Source organism: Ptychodera flava, unplaced genomic scaffold (genome assembly GCF_041260155.1).
Source record: "Ptychodera flava strain L36383 unplaced genomic scaffold, AS_Pfla_20210202 Scaffold_86__1_contigs__length_474469_pilon, whole genome shotgun sequence".
Taxonomy (NCBI): domain Eukaryota; kingdom Metazoa; phylum Hemichordata; class Enteropneusta; family Ptychoderidae; genus Ptychodera; species Ptychodera flava.
This window is the reverse complement of record NW_027248408.1, coordinates 435232-445860: the sequence shown is the minus strand read 5'-3', so window position 1 is coordinate 445860 and position 10629 is coordinate 435232. Positions and strand designations below refer to the sequence as shown.

Here is a 10629-nt window from a genome sequence, read left to right as displayed (position 1 = left end):
GGAACTCACAGACATGTACACAGGGCTAGGCTGCGAGCAGCCCAGATCAGTGGTGATCTCACCTGATAGCAATACCACGATCATTGTTGTGGCTACCTTACTAGATCAAAATAAACCGGAAAGTTCAATTGCACTTGAATAGCACAAGCGCCAGCACTATGCGTGTATTGGCTTTCATCTTGCCAGGGTCTAGCCGCGTACGATACCGGCAGAGTTCAATCACGCTTTATGATCACCAGGTATTACACTCAATCTAAGACGAGTCTGTATGTAAAAGTTTCCCACGGAGTCTGTGTATAAAACTTCCCAGCTAGCTGTATGTAAAATTTTCCCGCCGAGTCTGTGTATAAAACTTCCTAGCTGGCTGTATGTAAAATTTTTCAACCGAGTCTGTGTATAAAACTTCCCAGCTAGCTGTATGTAAAATTTTCGCACCGAGTCTGTGTATAAAACTTCCCAGCTGGCTGTATGTAAAATTTTCCCACCGAGTCTGTGTATAAAACTTCCCAGCTAGCTGTATGTAAAATATTTCCCACCGAGTCTGTGTATAAAACTTCCCAGCGTGTAAATTTCCGAGTCCCATCTATGTGAAAATACATTTCTGAGTCCCATCTATGTGAAAACGTTAACGAGACTGTATATAAAGTTTTGCAGTTGGTATTACGTGTATATAAAATTTTACAGCTGTATGTATGCAAAGTGAAAAGCGAGGTGAATGTAAATATTTTCGAGACATAAGCTTACAGTTGAAAAAATGTACATTCAACCTCGTTTTCAACTGTATGTCGAAAGCGAGGCTGAATGTAAATATTTTGATAGAGGGAGTACGCGCGTTTGGGAGTCCTGTCATCTGGTTGTAAATATGTCATGTGGTTGTTGGCTATGACACACCCATATTTGGTTATGTTTCGATGTCAAAGATCAGAGTTGAAAGTCCAAGCATGGGTAATTCCTTGCATTCTTGATACCTTGTGCTAGCTCTGGTTGTCAAGCACGTTTTCATTTGTGCCATTTCGAAGCAAGTGAGTACAAGTATAGTAGTCTGTTCGATTCTTGATCGTAGGCTTGTACACAAGGATACGATTTCTCATATATCTCTGGTGTTAGCATGAAGGCGGTTTTAAAATTCAAGGGTCTTTAAAATTCAGAGGTCAGACGAAACCAGGTCTACATGACAGTTCGCCTCTGACTGTGTCTACATACATCAGTCATCATGATCGACCTCGACAGATTCAGCACTTTAGTGTTTGATCGTTATGGTCCAAAGCCGTACAAAGCTACTGTGCTTGCTTTTGTATTCATGGCACTGCTTCAGTAACAACGGTCAAAATGCTCAAAGCATTATAAACCTGGTTGCATGGACACTCCGGCGCATCTCTCTTAGTGTGCTATGGCTGTGACTTCTAAGTTTTCCCAGTGGTTTATCATCTTTCTATGCTATCGCCAACTAATTTAAGTTGTCTAATCAAATATTTTTGCAGAATCTGCATTTGGAGTATGCTAGTCACCATGTGTCACCTGGTTGCACGGACACTCTGGTGCATCTCTCTTACTGTGCTAAGGCTGTGACTTCTAAGTTTTCTCATTGGTTTTCATCTTTCTATGCTATCACTAATTGATTAAACTTGTCTAATTAAATTATTTGCAGGAACTGCATGTTGAGTATGCTGAGTCACAATGTGTAACCTGGTTGCATGGACACTCTGGCGCATCTCTCTTAGTGTGCTAAGGCTGTGGATGCTAAGTTTTCTCATTGGTTTTCATCTTTCTATGCTATCGCCAACTGATTTAAGTTGTCTAATCAAATTTTTTTGCAGAATCTGCATTTGGAGTATGCTAGTCACCATGTGTCACCTGGTTGCACGGACACTCTGGTGCATCTCTCTTACTGTGCTAAGGCTGTGACTTCTAAGTTTTCTCATTGGTTTTCATCTTTCTATGCTATCGCCAACTGATTTAAGTTGTCTAATCAAATTTTTATGCAGGAACTGCATTTTTAGTATGCTGAGTCACCATGTGTCACCTGGTTGCACGGACACTCTGGTGCATCTCTCTTACTGTGCTAAGGATGTGACTTCTAAGTTTTCTCATTGGTTTCATCTTTCTATGCTATCGCCAACTGATTTAAGTTGTCTAATCTAAATTTTTTGCAGGAACTGCATTTTTAGTATGCTGAGTCACCATGTGTCACCTGGTTGCACGAACACTCTGGTGCATCTCTCTTACTGTGCTAAGGCTGTGACTTCTAAGTTTTCTCATTGGTTTTAATCTTTCAATGCTATCGCCAACTGATTTAAGTTATCTAATCTAAATATTTTGCAGGAACTGCATTTTTAGTATGCTGAGTCACCATGTGTCACCTGGTTGCACGGACACTCTGGTGCATCTCTCTTACTGTGCTAAGGCTGTGGATGCTAAGTTTTCTCATTGGTTTTCATCTTTCTATGCTATCGCCAACTGATTTAAGTTGTCTAATCAAATTTGTTTGCAGAATCTGCATTTGGAGTATGCTAGTCACCATGTGTCACCTGGTTGCACGGACACTCTGTTGCATCTCTCTTACTGTGCTAAGGCTGTGACTTCTAAGTTTTCTCATTGGTTTTCATCTTTCTATGCTATCACTAATGATTTAAGTTGTCTAATTAAATTATTTGCAGGAACGCATTTTGAGTATGCTGAGTCACCATGTGTCACCTGGTTGCCTTGACACTCTGGTGCATCTCTCTTACTGTTCTAAGGCTGTGCCTTCTAAGTTTACTCATTGTTTTCATCTTTCTATGCTATTGCCAACTGATTTAAGTTGTCTAATCTAAATTTTTTGCAGGAACTGCATTTTAGTATGCTTAGTCACCATGTGTCACCTGGTTGCACGGACACTCTGGTGCATCTCTCTTACTGTGCTAAGGCTGTGACTTCTAAGTTTTCTCATTGGTTTTCATCTTTCTATGCTATCGCCAACTGATTTAAGTTGTCTAATCTAAATATTTTGCAGGAACTGCATTTTTAGTATGCTGAGTCACCATGTGTCACCTGGTTGCACGGACACTCTGGTGCATCTCTCTTACTGTGCTAAGGCTGTGGATGCTAAGTTTTCTCATTGGTTTTCATCTTTCTATGCTATCGCCAACTGATTTAAGTTGTCTAATCAAATTTTTTTGCAGAATCTGCATTTGGAGTATGCTGAGTCACCATGTGTCACCTGGTTGCACGGACACTCTGTTGCATCTCTCTTACTGTGCTAAGGCTGTGACTTCTAAGTTTTCTCATTGGTTTTCATCTTTCTATGCTATCGCCAACTGATTTAAGTTGTCTAATCTAAATTTTTTGCAGGAACTGCATTTTTAGTATGCTGAGTCACCATGTGTCACCTGGTTGCACGGACACTCTGGTGCATCTCTCTTACTGTGCTAAGGCTGTGACTTCTAAGTTTTCTCATTGGTTTTAATCTTCTATGCTATCGCCAACTGATTTAAGTTATCTAATCTAAATATTTTGCAGGAACTGCATTTTTAGTATGCTGAGTCACCATGTGTCACCTGGTTGCACGGACACTCTGGTGCATCTCTCTTACTGTGCTAAGGCTGTGACTTCTAAGTTTACTCATTGGTTTTCATCTTTCTATGCTATCGCCAACTGATTTAAGTTGTCTAATCTAAATTTTTGCAGGAACTGAATTTTAGTATGCTGAGTCACCATGTGTCACCCGGTTGCACGGACACTCTGGTGCATCTCTCTTACTGTGCTAAGGCTGTGACTTCTAAGTTTTCTCATTGGTTTTCATCTTTCTATGCTATCACTAATGATTTAAGTTGTGTAATTAAATTATTTGCAGGAACTGCATTTTGAGTATGCTGAGTCACCATGTGTCACCTGGTTGCCTTGACACTCTGGTGCATCTCTCTTACTGTTCTAAGGCTGTGCCTTCTAAGTTTACTCATTTGTTTTCATCTTTCTATGCTATTGCCAACTGATTTAAGTTGTCTAATCTAAACTTTTTGCAGGAACTGCATTTTTAGTATGCTTAGTCACCATGTGTCACCTGGTTGCACGGACACTCTGGTGCATCTCTCTTAATGTGCTAAGGCTGTGACTTCTAAGTTTACTCGTTGGTTTTCCTCTTTGTATGCTATCGCCAACTAATTTAAGTTGTCTAATCAAATATTTTGCAGAATCTGCATTTGGAGTTTGCTAGTCACCATGTGTCACCTGGTTGCACGGACACTCTGGTGCATCTCTCTTACTGTGCTAAGGCTGTGAATGCTAATTTTTACCTTCTCGTGTCTATTTTAGACAGAGAAGGTATTAGAGTTGAAAACCAATATGCTGCTGTCAAGAACTTCCGTCTGTCAAGACTTCCGTCTGTCAAGATCCGTTGACGTCATGCCATTGTGATGGGTCATATCATAAACTGGTTGGGGTGTTCATGGCTCAGGTTGAGGTGTGGGAGAACGATTTTGAGCTATGACAAAAATCAAAAGGGACTTAGCAGCATAGCCACAGTGTTAAGCCTTTCTCCAAGGTTTCTTAGTTGACTACAATCTATTACAGACTACTGAGCTGACGTTAGGGGTACTCACTTTGTGTTTGCTCACTCTGTGAGCGCTAGTGTTTGGTACTGAGTTGCGTGGATATCCCCTCATGGCCTCACGTGATCTGGACCTGTTGCATAATCTGCAGAGATGATCATATGCCTCCGAGTCTGAAAACTGTCATTGTGTAAGCCGTCGGCATTTTCCTTGCATTTTTCCTCATTTAATTTTGCAAAATATCGGCGAGTACCTCAATATTTCAAGATAACCCTTTCTTTCCAATCGTTTCCTGGAGTTTCAGAGTCATATGAACGAAAATGAGTGAAAGTTTTAGACAGGAAAATCGGACGTCGGCCATGTTAATGTTTACAGTACAACCAGAAGTTTACGTGGAGGAATTAACCAACAAACACAGGAGTGTTCATGATGCCCGCCCTCTAGAGGCAGACCCTCCTATATGAAGTACCACATTTGATGCTTGTGGAAAGCTTGACCACACAATGGAGCATTTAAACTTTTAGAAAATGACAAACTGAATAAGAAGGTATTCAGAAAATGTCAAATACTGAGGAAAAATGCGCAAATATTCAAAATAAACAGGTTAACTGATTGGTCAGCTATAAAAAACAATGAAAATGTTTATGATCAAAAGTTTTTGAGATGCGCACATTTTAACAAATACAGAAATTATTAACATTATAAATATAAGACCAAACTATTTTTTCAGGGATGGAACAGGTTGGAAATGAGGGGTGAGAGACAAAGGCACTCCTATTGCTGCATGTGGATGCAGCCACACCATTTCATTTACAGCACACTTATTCACTGTGTTGTGTTCAAGTTCCATATTGTACTGACTGTCATACAAGGATAACATAAGCAAATCAAATCAAATTAGAAAAGGATCAATGCTGTTGTGTGGATTTTGCTGAACATGGCTGATATTTCGCCCTATATATTTGGTACCCAGCAAAGGCATATTTTGATGTAAAGTCAAAATTAACACTACATTGCTGACAATATTTTACCGTTTCTGCATGAATTTTTCTTTTTTAAATTATAGTATATTAGTACTTCAAACAGATTAACAGTTATCGTGATCTCAACCCATAATTTTACATCACAAAGACTGTAATTCTGCCAATTTTTTTTGTTTTTCAGTCATTTTATAAATTTTGCACGGCACAAGATGATTGAACAAATTGCAATGTTTGAATTTGTAAACTCAAAGAATAAAAATCCTTTGTCACAAATTAAATATTTTTTGAAAAGAAATTTACTCTTAAACACTTTTAGCATATATTCTTTACACGGTCATGTATTTCAAGGAAAATATGCCTACGAAAAACAGTAATTTCTTCACTTTCAATTTTTTTCAATACTATGACAATTATCAGCCATGAGGTTATACAAACACAAGACCAGATAGGCGTTTTTCATCATTTCCACAGGACTCTTTGGAAAATCCATTAAAAACAGTTAAAAGTGACTGGAAATGATCACTTGGTATACATTTAATTTACAGATGCCAGGTTGTGTATTTCACATGCACTCAGGTCAGTAAGGAAGTGCGTCATTACTATTTTGGACTGTAAATTCTTATTTCTGAATTGTTTAACTTTTTCCACATTGAACTATCTTTAGGTAGTTTATACTGTAGCTTAGAATTTTTTTGATTGATGTATTTAATCATCTTTTGGTTCTTTGGGTCCATATCCCACCTCATGCCCCTACATCATCAACTATTTACCAACAACTCCATGCCAACAACCAATTACCTGACCTGGCCACACATTAGAGAAGGTACAGCGTCATTGACGGTATTTTTCTCATTGGTTTTGCTCTTTTTATACTATTAAAAAGTGATTCAAAATCAAAATTTTATGCAGTCGTCTGCTTTAGGAGTATGCTGAGTCACAATGTGTCACCTGGTTGCACGGAGTCATGTGGTACATCTCTCTTTCCCTTATAGGCTTTGTCATCTAAGTTTCTCCTATGTTTTGCTCTTTTCATGCTATTAAAAAGTGATTCAAGTTTTCAAATCAAAATTTTATGCAGGAATCTGCTGTTAGATCATGCTGAGTCAGAATGTGTCACCTGGTTGCACAGAGACTTTGCAGTGGTATAAAACTTGCTAATTAAGGGGCGCTGCACCCAACACAGGGTATTTTGCACCAAAATCACTTTTTGTAGACATTCATTTAATTTAATGAAATTGTTAACCAAAGATTAAAATATTATTATTTGGGTTCATCTTCAAGGCTGTCAAGCAGTCGTAGGTTGCTTGATAAAGAAGTGTTAATTTTTGCAAATGTTTGCAAATCACCCAATTTCCTGGCTTCACTATTCTTCCAATTTCAAGATTTCCAAACAATTTAACTCCATACTGACTTGGTCAAACTTTCTTAAATTTTCACATTATTTTCTTTAAATGTTGTTAAACAAAACTTTTTTTGATTGGCAATAAAGTTCTTACATTTTGAATAAGAGGCATTTTAATTTGTATGAGGATCATGTACTGTAAAATATGTTCAGATGTAACCTGCCAAAAGAAGGAAATGACGACCATGTTAAAAGTGATATTTTATTCAAATCATATGTGTCACTGCCCATTTGGGGCAACTGTTGTCAGCTCCACTTATACATAACCATTGCAAGACTAATATCATTTTTATATGCAAAGTAAAACATAAACTGTGTCTTTTGAAGGTTTATGGCATGTCTGTTGAAAACAGAGAGTATTGAAAAAAGAATACTTTTTAATATGAAACGTCTGTTAACAGTGTTTATTCATTCTGATGTAATAATGGATTTCTGTTTGTTTTGACAGTATCTTTGAATGATATGACACTGCCTTAACAACAGATGGAAGAGGAATGTGAAAGAAACGTCAATGTAAGTAGGGTATTATGTCATATGTGCTACTCACATTGGTGTACCATTTTGTTGTAACAACTTGAGCTGTATCCTGTGAATGGTTTTGGGATAATTGTGTAAGTTATTATATTACAACTCTCAAAAATTTAGAGGGCCTGTAATGCTTACTTTTGATATTATTTTCAGTATTTATATTTGTCCACTGTAAGTTGTTATTTTACTACAAAAAGATTGCTAAAAATCAATATTTAGCTTGTCAGCATAGCATTTGAAATATACAAAAATGTATTAATAGTATATCTATATTTCTATTTTTCTCACTCAGGTTTGTTGTAGACTACATCACAATTGTGTTGTTGGAGGAGGCTGAAGTTTACCTTATGTCAAGAAAAAGAATGGTTATGCTTGAAGAAACAAATAAACTCTAGTATTGCCACAGAAATCTAAAGATACTGTTCTGCAGGGATAACCTTATTGACATTTGTTCATATTGTTATGAAATATTTTAAAACTTAAATTTTAAGGCAATTATTGTCATATTTAACCAAAAATATCATTCAAAAGTTCTGGTCAGACACATTAATATTGATTATACATGTCCCTTAGGATGGCAGCAATAAGATTTTGTAAAATCGTGCCAAGATATGCAACTTTGTATTTTTGAGATTATTTTTGTCATTGTAGATCTATTTTTTTCTTCAAAACTCCTTGTCAGACTTTTTGATATTCAGTATACAGGTCCTTAGGATGACTTAAGTCAGATATTTTTATACAGTGAGAAAATGCAAAATTTTGTATTTTGGAGCAATGTTTGTCAATTTTGGTCAAAAAGTGCTTTTGTCTCATTGGTGTTTATCTGATAGCTTTGCATTTTCTTATAAAAATCCCTGGAGACTACCTAAGCCAAATCATTTTTCAAACTGGGGGAACCAATGATTTTTTGTTTTTGGAGCCAATATATTAGTCCGCAAGCTTGAATGACCTATTCCAACCCGGAATACCTTGTAAATCAATTTTGAAGACACTGAAAATAATGTAGTTTTATTTGATGCCAATTTGTAGTGAAATATGATCTAGAAAAAAGTTGTGAGCTTATGTTTTATGTAGTGGATCAACTTTAGCAAATATTTCATGGAGGAAACCCCATACACTGATGAGGGATTTCAATCCACAAGAAGGCATATGGCAAGATGCACCATACCAATAAAACAGACTCCAGTTTATTTGTATCAGTTCCAATCATTATGTTACATAAACAAAAAAACCTGTCATGGTATCACTTAATTAAGTAAATCTTCACAACGATGAAGGCAGCCGAGTGAAATCATGTGTAGATTGAATAAGATGAGTGATGAATGATAATATCAGGTAACTTCACCACACAAACTTACTTACACAAACAAACTTGTGTATATAACTTGACTCTGAGTAAATCTTAACATTTCAAGGAAGGACCATCAAATTTTATTGTTGATCTACAAAATTGAAAAGTGGCTGTTAAAACGGAATTCTGCCCATGAAAATTGAAAGTTCAAACTCTTTGCAAACACAATAGTATTTTGAGTGAATAAGTGGAAATATGAATACCTCTTTTTGTTTGTCAGATAGGAGCAATACTGTGCCCTTGGTGGTATATTTTTAATGACTTGCAGAAATTGATATTTATTACTGTTGTTATTATTGCTAACTGTTGTTTTGCCTGATTGAGGCACACACCTAGCTATCCTATGGATTCTCTTGAACATTATCACAGTACAGCTACATGAGATACCAGGCCGCTGCTAGTTGAAACGCCTATTTGTAGGGGTTTTAATGACTGCTAAGCTAGTACGAATTAGTAATGTAGATATTGTGAGTTCAAGCCTCATAAAATGCATCAGCAAGACTGCATCAAAGTTGACCACTTTTACTGTACATGTTGTTCACAAATTAAAGGCCATCAAGAATATTTTTATGGGTCTTTTAGAGTAATTTAACATAAGGGCCTGGGGGGGGTCAGAGGAATGTGAGGGTAGTCACTCAAAAAATTGAAAGCTACAAGGAGGTTGTTCAAAATTGGAAAGAAAGAAGGGGGTTGCTCAATTTTTGGTACAAAATGAATTGAAATACCTCTCAGATTGCACCATTTCATCAATTTCTCAAAATTCTTAATGCGACCCCCTGTCACTTCCTCTCCCCCTGGGGTGTTCTGACAGTTTTACTTAGTAAAAACAAATAGAAAACACCTATATTGCACCAGACTGCATCATTGAACTCATTAATTTCTCAAATTTCCGACGTGGCAGAGGGGACACGCCTCTCACACTTTTCCCCTGTTGGGTGTTCTAACAGTTTTACACAAATTGATAACATCTCTCATATTGCACCAGACTGCATTATTGCACACATCAATCTCTCAAATTTTCAACACGAGAGGGTACAACTCCTCTGACACTGCCCCACCCCCAGCCTCCTGACTGTTCTCCTGTACTTTCAAATTCTGCCCTGTCAGATATCTTAGTGGAAACCTTGTCATGATACCCATCCAAAATAAACAATATTGTATGGTAAACAATACTATATCGGTTGGATAGTGGTTACAGCATGAGCTTTTGTATCTACATGTTATTGTGACTTTGAATTTCTTTTGCCGGTCACATCTTTTTCAACTGTCATGAGGTAACCGATGATATTCCAGCAGGATATGAAAGGTCTGTACTATTGCTGTAGTTTTGTAAATGTTACAAATACATGTCTTGGTATTTAACTGGTCTAAGTGGGGGGGGGGGGGAGGGGAGGGATCAGTCAAAATTTCTGTGTTAGAGACTGGGTTACTCAAATGCATTTGGGTTGGCATGGGGTTTACTCGAAATTCAGAATACTATGAAATTCCCCAGACTTCCCCCCCAAGGTCGTAAATAATTACAACTCCCTAAGTAAGATTTTTACCACAGGAAAACGTTAATTTTATTCACTCTTCATCCTTTGTTAACCTTAGAAAGTTTGATTATGTAAAATTGTGTTGTTACTTGTTGTAATCTTGAATTGTTGAAATGAATAAAATCTTGGAAAGTAAAACATGATCCTGTGTCACTGTTGTTCCTGTCTTGTTTCACCATCAGAGAAAAAAAAAGATTCTAATAAATTACACCCAATTGCTCTACCAAAACAGAAAAATTATTGAAATTTTTCAGGCAAAACACATGCCGTCTCACCAGTAATACTTGTAAGTTCAATGCAACTC

The 10629-nt window shown here is 37.1% G+C and overlaps 1 long non-coding RNA gene across 1 annotated transcript; it reads left to right on the top strand.

Annotated features, from left to right (window-relative positions):
* Positions 1–989: 989 nt before the first annotated feature.
* On the top strand, positions 990–8690 carry LOC139129032 (uncharacterized). Its single transcript, XR_011551491.1, has 3 exons — positions 990–1022; positions 7360–7424; positions 7732–8690. It is a non-coding gene; the product is annotated as an uncharacterized lncRNA (long non-coding RNA).
* Positions 8691–10629: the final 1939 nt, after the last annotated feature.